This window comes from Pinus tabuliformis, chromosome J (assembly GCF_031772625.1).
Source record: "Pinus tabuliformis cultivar Carrire ecotype Pingquan chromosome J, CPIR1, whole genome shotgun sequence".
Taxonomy (NCBI): domain Eukaryota; kingdom Viridiplantae; phylum Streptophyta; class Pinopsida; order Pinales; family Pinaceae; genus Pinus; species Pinus tabuliformis.
This window is the reverse complement of record NC_142295.1, coordinates 1,412,908,907-1,412,917,452: the sequence shown is the minus strand read 5'-3', so window position 1 is coordinate 1,412,917,452 and position 8,546 is coordinate 1,412,908,907.

Sequence of the window (8,546 nt, the reverse complement as noted above, 5' to 3'; positions counted from 1 at the left end):
ATAAGTGCCCTTCCTTGCTCAAACTTAAAGCTGTATACCAAGGGGCCGGAGGAGTCACTGAACATATCTATTACATAAACCAAAGGAGGCAGCATGGACCTAGGCCATAACAACAGGGGATGCAAGGGACATCTGAGGCATACTATAATCCCAACCAAGTCACCTCCATGCCTTCTTGGGCCCCCCCTGCTCATCCTTCCTGGTCCATGCCTCCTCCTTGGTATTTCACATCTCAATATCATGCCCATCCAACCACCCATTCGTTTCAATCCTATGCTCAGCCACAACCTCAGTGGAATGCATCTCATCAGGGGTGGAGGCCCCAATACAACTCTCTTCCCGCTCTTTTTCCTCCACCAGCTACCCAACCACAACCATTACCTCTTGCTCCACCAAGGCAACCCCAAATGCCCGCCCAGCCAAATCCAAACCCAAACAACAGACAGGCTCAGTAAGTGTATAGTGGGGAACCATCATGCCCAACTTATGCTGTGAAGATTCAAGAAATTAACTTGCGATCTGGGAAAGTTCTCCCAAATATCCAGTGTCCACCTAGGGAGTGTCATGCGGAAAGAGTCAATTTTGCAGACAAAACCGACCTCCCTAGAAAACAAGGCTTTTCTAGTGACAAACAAAACAATCAAGCACTATCTTTCCCTAAATATGCATTTAAAATAAAAGCAACCAAGTGTTTAAGGCTTACCTCTAGTCCAACGCTGTTTGTAGCAACCAAGCCTCTTCGATCCAGATGAGCTCCTTCTCCTTGAAGCCTGCATACACAAACAAGCAAACGATTACATAGCACCTGAATAACTCATATAATAAAACATATTCATCATAAATACCAAGGAGTTTATGAAACAAATTATATATAACAACTTGTTGAGAAAAATGAACTTAATTGTATTAATTGGAAACAAAAGAAACCTTACAACCAACGCCTTGGTGTTGTGCAGGTCCCTCCCAGGGTCCAGCAAGAGTTCTCCTCTACTTTGATCAGCTCACCCACTTCCAAATGAAGCTAAGAAAGGATTGGGATCTCTCCTCTCAAGCTCTATAAAGGAGTCCTAATTTTAGCAGCATCTACCCTTAGGAATGTTCAGCTTTCAACCTCCCCTCCCTCTGGTCCAATGCCTGTATTTATAATGCTTTGGAGGAAGTTAAACAGGTCCACCATCAATGGGATAAGCTCCTCTTTCAAAGGGATAGCTCCCCTCTTCATGGGATAAGTTCCTCTTTCATTGGGATGCATGAACCATCTGGAGGCGCTCAATCCACGCCAAACCATCTTCTAGAATGCTCTAGAATCGACCACAAGTAAGTTTTTTGAAGTAAAACTTGCGCCTTTTGACCTTTACAGGAGTACGCACACGCCCCTTTACAGACAGAGCGTACAAGTACGCAGGTATTATGTACTTGAGGTGCGTACACGCAGGTAAGAGTAAGAGAAACTGCGTAACCAGAGTTGTATTAATTTTTAAAGACTTTCTCTCTTTTTTGGAGTTTGACATGAGGAGCAGAGGTATAAGACTTGCCAAGGAGGATAGTATGGTTGTTGATGGAGCCATACTGACTGCAAATAGTCATGGTGACAAATTTTAGTGTAACAGATTGCCCCCTAAAGTGCGAGGTCTGTAGTAGATTAGGGTTTTATATCATCTAGGAAGGGTGAAGCACTTTATCATTTCGAGGATTATCTTGTGGAGAGCCTAGTCGGAACCTGCAAATATTCAACACAAAATACATATATGAGATCATATCATCGCTGAGGTAGGCATTCCCATACTCAGATCAAAAACTTAACTAACAAACTAACTACTGCTCTGATATAGGAACAATTTCGCAGTACATCATAATCATAGACATATGTAGACACAGTATGGACGTAGCCATCTGCTTATAATTAGTCTACTGTATAATGAATACAAAACTCCTTGCAGCCTGTATGGCAGAAACTAGATCCACGGTCTTCATTTCTGCTTCCCGAAATAGTACGTTTCTATCCATGCGAATAAATGAGTTGATGTCGAACATGGTAGAAACCACTTGATTACCAGTCAATGATGTAAACTGTTAACAAGTGTGAGAGAGACCACCAGTGATGTTAATGGTTCTCAAAGTACCCAGTACAATCCATGAGATGTGAGTAGATGTGTTGATTTCGAACATGTCACTCAATCCTTCGATCAAAAGTCAATGATGTAAACTGTCGTCAAAGGCGAGAAACTTGCCATTGAGGCATGCAAATTTCAAGGTACTGATGATTCCTAGATCATCTTTCTAGATAATGTGCTGATGTTGATAGAAAGCGACCCGTTGCAGGCAAGCCCACAACACGAAATCATAGATCAAGTTGAAGAAATGTAGCTGTAAGGACTGACTCAGGGATGGTCAAGATGGATGACAGATTTTTTGCAGATGAATGGTTTATTTGCAAGACTCCTCTTGAACACATAACGACACAACAGATGGCTTGGTGACAATTGACCCAAAGTTAATACCCAGAAATCGGCTGAAGACTTTCAATGTGGTTTGATCAACTGTTAGGAAAAGGATTTCCCAACCCAGGTGAATGAAAAGTGTCGTGTTCAAGAGTGGTGATAAGGTTTTTTCGAGACAAAGTATAACAAATAGGCTCATTTTCCTCTCTTTTCCCCCACCATTTCTGGAAAGTACCTCTTTATTTTTTACAAGCTTGAGGAGGATAACATTTGCTTGATTATAAGCTCATCCTTCGGATGAGTCCAACTTAGTTTAGATTTGAACCCTAAGAAGGAGTGGTTCGTTCCTGTTTGTAATTGAACAGGTCCTTTACTGTGAAATTTTAACGAGTCCAGTATAGGAGAAACTCGATGTTTTTCAATTTTAGAGAGTCTGAAAAACTTAAGAAGACTCCAGGGTTGACCTTTTTTGTAAATTTGTGTCTCCCAAGCCCGAAAAAGTATAAAATAATACTTGAGAGAACTGCTTGATCTTTACGACCAAGGAGTACTTTCATGATTAGTGTCTCTGATCTGAAAAGTAAAAAGTGATCAAGGACACGTCGTTTTATTTCTAATATCGAATTTGAAACGACAAAAATCCGGCAATCTTTTCATGTTTTTACGGTCAGAAAAGAGCTGTAAGAGGACCGTCTTTTTAATTCCGTTTTAACGAGTGTAAAAGAAACGCTCGGCAATCTTTTCATGTTTTAGGAGTCAGAAAAGGGCTTAAAAGATGACTATAAGGTTTCACTTTTTCGTAAGTTTTAACGAGTTCGAAAAAATGATAAAAATGTACTCATGGTTTTCACTTTTTCGTAAGTTTTAACGAGTTCGAAAAAATGATAAAAATGTACTCATATGGCCGACTTTCAATTTAATTTACGAGCAGGAAAAGACGGAAAGAACTCGGCATTTTCATTTGTTTTACGAGAATGAAAAATAGCAAAATAATCTCGGGATTTTCATGAGTTTAACGAGCCTTGAAAATAACTGAAATTGACTCGAGATAGGTTTCATTTTTACAAAAGCTTGAACAGAGAAAAACTATGCTTCAAAATAGTTTCATTTTTACACAAGCTTGAAACAGAGAGAAAACTGTGCTTGATGCCCCCTAAGCGTAACTGCTAGAGCGCATGCCCCCCAGCTTCATTTCATTCAACCAGTTGGATGAAATGAAGGTTGAGTTATGAGATCATTTGAAAGACTCGACCTAAACTGTAAGAAAATTATGCAAAAACTGAAATAACTAACCTAAATATACAACTTAACATTTATGAGATCTAGTCAAACTCTCGACTCAAGTAGAGGAGGATTTGTTTCATTTTTTAACGAGCTTGACACAGGAAAAGAACTATGCTCGAATTCAGTTTCATGTTTATGCAAGCTTGAACACGATGTTCTTATCCCTTTTGAGTCCCTTGACATGTGTTCCTTCCAGAGAAGTATTCTTCCTTCTGATGAAGACCTTTTGGAAGCCATGATCAAGGCGTGTCCATTGACATGTCTTTCTTCCAGTTGGAAGCCATGATCAGTGAATGCGAGGATAGTTTTTTCCTGTATCAACCTCGTTAAAAAATGAAACAGGTGGTTGCAAGGATAGTTTTTTCCTGTATCAACCTCGTTAAAAAATGAAACAGGCGGTTGCGAGGATAGTTTTTTCCTGTATCAACCTCGTTAAAAAATGAAACAGGCTGCCATGAGGACAGTTCTTTTCCTGTGTCAACCTCGTTAAAAAATGAATCAGTTGTTCGAGGAAAGTTCCTTTTACTGTGTCAACCTCGTTAAAAAATGAATCAGTTGGTCAGAGGATAGATCTTTTCACTGAGTCAACCTCATTAAAAAATGAATCAGGTAGATTGTAGGTTATATAGGTAGATTGTAGAGAGTAGACATGAGCATAGTTCCTTATCTTGTGTCAAGCTCGTTTAAAAAATGAAACAAGGGTTATGAGCATAGTTCCTTGTCTTGTGTCAAGCTAGTTAAAAAATGAATCAAGGATTTTTGAGCATAGTTCCTTGTCTTGTGGCAAGCTCGTTAAAAAATGAATCAAGGTTTTTTAGAGGATAGTTCCTGTTACTGAGTCAACCTCATTAAAAAATGAATCAGGTAGATTGTAGGTTATATAGGTAGATTGTAGAGAGTAGTTATGAGCATAGTTCCTTATCTTGTGTCAAGCTCGTTTAAAAAATGAAACAAGGGTTTTGAGGATAGTTCTTTTCCTGTGTCAACCTCACTAAAAAATGAAACAGCTCCCACGAGTCTTTCCAAGATTTCGAAAGTAAACCTTCATTTCATCCACCTGGTTGAATGCAATGAAGCTTGGGGGGCATGTACCTTGATTTGCGTCATTATGCTGGGGGCATGCGAACTTATAACGAGCATAGTTTTTCGTTTCAAGCTTGCATAAACATGAAACTCAATCCGAGCATAGTTCTTTTCCTGTGTCAAGCTCGTTAAAAAATGAAACAAATCCTCCTCTACTTGAGTCGAGAGTTTGACTAGATCTCATAAATGTTAAGTTGTATATTTAGGTTAGTTATTTCAGTGTTTTGCATAATTTTCTTACAGTTTTAGGTCGAGTCTTTCAAACGATCTCGTACATGAACCTTCATTCCATCCAGCTTGTACTTAGTTGAATGAAATGAAGCTAGGGGGCATGCGCTCTAGCAGTTATGCTTAGGGGGCATCAAGCACAGTTTTTTCTCTGTTTCAAGCTTGTGTAAAAATGAAACTACTTTGAAGCATAGTTTTTCTCTGTTTCAAGCTTTTGTAAAAATGAAACCTATCTCGAGTCAATTTCAGTTATTTTCAAGACTCGTTAAACTCATGAAAATCCCGAGATTATTTTGCTATTTTTCATTCTCGTAAAACAAATGAAAATGCCGAGTTCTTTCCGTCTTTTCCTGCTCATAAATTAAATTGAAAGTCGGCCATATGAGTACATTTTTATCATTTTTTCGAACTCGTTAAAACTTACGAAAAAGTGAAAACCATGAGTACATTTTTATCATTTTTTCGAACTCGTTAAAACTTATGAAAAAGTGAAACCTTAGAGTCATCTTTTAAGCCCTTTTCTGACTCCTAAAACATGAAAAGATTGCTGAGCGTTTCTTTTACACTCGTTAAAACGGAATTAAAAGATGGTCCTCTTACAGCCCTTTTCTGACCGAAAAAACATGAAAAGATTGCCGGATTTTTGTCGTTTCAAATTCGATATTGGAAATAAAACGACGTGTCCTTGATCGCTTTTTACTTTTCAGATCAGAGACACTAATCATGAAAGTACTCCTTGGTCGTAAAGATCAAGTGGTTCTCTCAAGTATTATTTTATACTTTTTCGGGCTTGGGAGACACAAATTTACGAAAAAGGTCAACCCTGGAGTCTTCTTAAGTTTTTTCAGACTCTCTAAAATTGAAAAACGCCGAGTTTCTCCTATACTGGACTCGTTAAAATTTCACAGTAAAGGACCTGTTTGATTACAAACAGGAATGGACCACTCCTTCTTAGGGTTCAAATCTAAACTAAGTTGGACTCATCCGAAGGATGAGCTTATAATCGAGCAAATGTTATCCTCCTCAAGCTTGTAAAAAATAAAGAGGTACTTGCCAGAAATGGTGGGGGAAAAGAGAGAAAAATGAGCCTATTTGTTATCCTTTGTCTCGGAAAAACCTTATAACCACTCTTGAACACGACACTTTTCATTCACCTGGGTTGGGAAATCCTTTGCCTAATAGTTGATCAAACCACATTGAAAGTCTTTAGCCGGTTTCTGGGTATTAACTTTGGGTCAATTGTCACCAAGCCATCTGTTGTGTCGTTATGTGTTCAAGAGGTCACTGCAAATAAACCATTCATCTGCAAAATACCTGTCATCCATCTTGACCATCCCTGAGTCAGTCCTTACAGCTACATTTCTTCAACTTGATCTATGATTTCGTGTTGTGGGCTTGCCTGCAACGGATCGCTTTCTATCGACATCAGCACATTATCTAGAAAGATGATCTAGGAATCGTCTGTACCTTGAAATCTGCATGCCTCAATGGCAGGTTTCTCGCCTTTGATGACGGTTTACATCATTGACTTTCGATCGAAGGATTCTGTGACATGTTCGACATCAACACATTCATTCACATCTCACGGATTGTACTGGGTACTTTGAGATCCATTGACATCACTGGTGGTTTCTCTCACACTTGTTAACAGTTTACATCATTGACTGGTAATCAAGTGGTTTCTACCATGTTCGACATCAACTCATTTATTCGCATGGATAGAATCGTACTATTTCGGGAAGTAGAAATGAAGACCCTGGATCTAGTTTCTGCCATCCAGGCTACGAGGAGTTTTGTATTCATTATACAATAGACTAATCATAAACAGATGGCTGCGCCCATACTGTGTCTACAAGTGTCTATGATTATGATGTACTGCGAAATCATTCCTATATCAGAGCAGTAGTTAGTTTGTTAGTTAAGTTTTTGATCTGAGTATGGGAATGCCTACCTCAGTGATGATATGATCTCATATATGTATTTTGTGTTGAATATTTGCAGGTTCCGACTGGGCTCTCCACAAGATAATCCTCGAAATGATAAAGTGCTTCACCCTTCCTAGATGATATAAAACCCTAATCTACTACAGACCTTGCACTTTAGGGGGCAATCTGTTACACTAAAATTTGTCACCATGACTATTTGCAGTCAGTATGGCTCCATCAATAACCATACTGTCCTCCTTGGCAAGTCTTATACCTCTGCTCCTCATGTCAAACTCCAAAAAAGAGAGAAAGTCTTTAAAAATCAATACAACTCTGGTTACGCAATTTCTCTTACTCTTACCTGCGTGTACGCACCTCAAGTACATAATACCTGCGTACTTGTACGCTCTGTCTGTAAAGGGGTGGGTGCGTACTCCTGTAAAGGTCAAAAGGCGCAAGTTTTACTTCAAAAAACTTACTTGCGGTCGATTCTAGAGCATTCTAGAAGATGGTTTGACGTGGATTGAGCGCCTCCAGATGGTTCATGCATCCCAATGAAAGAGGAACTTATCCCATGAAGAGGGGAGTCATCCCTTTGAAAGAGGGTCTTATCCCATTGATGGTGGACCTGTTTAACTTCCTCCAAAGCATTATAAATATAGGCATTGGGCCAAAGGCAAAGGAGGTTGAAAGCTGAACATTCCTAGGGGCAGATGCTGCTGAAATTAGGACTCCCTTATAGAGCTTGAGAGGAGAGATTCCAATCCTTTCTTAGCTTCATTTGGAAGTGGGTGAGCTGATCAAAGTAGAGGAGAACTCTTGCTGGACCTTGGGAGGGACCTGCACAACACCAAGGCGTTGGTTGTAAGGTTTCTTTTGTTTCCAATTAATACAATTAAGTTCATTTTTCTCAACAAGTTGTTATATATAATTTGTTTCATAAACTCCTTGGTCTTTATGATGAATATGTTTTATTATATGAGTTATTCAGGTGCTATGTAATCGTTTTCTTGTTTGTGTATGCAGGCTTCAAGGAGAAGGAGCTCATCTGGATCGAAGAGGCTTGGCTGCTACAAACAGCGTTGGACTAGAGGTAAGCCTTAAACACCTGGTTGCTTTTATTTTAAATGCATATTTAGGGAAAGATAGTGCTTGATTGTTTTGTTTGTCACTAGAAAAGCCTTGTTTTCTAGGGAGGTCTGTTTTGTCCGCAAAATTGACTCTTTCCGCATGACAAAATTACTTGAACACATTATGCTTAGGGGGATCAAGCATAGTTTTCTCTCTGTTTCAAGGCTTTTCTAGTGACAAAAAAAACAATCAAGCACTATCTTTCCCTAAATATGCATTTAAAATAAAATAAACCAGGTGTTTAAGGCTTACCTCTAGTCCAACGCTGTTTGTAGCAGCCAAGCCTCTTCGATCCAGATGAGCTCCTTCTCCTTGAAGCCTGCATACACAAACAAGCAAACGATTACATAGCACCTGAATAACTCATATAATAAAACATATTCATCATAAAGACCAAGGAGTTTATGAAACAAATTATATATAACAACTTGTTGAGAAAAATGAACTTAATTGT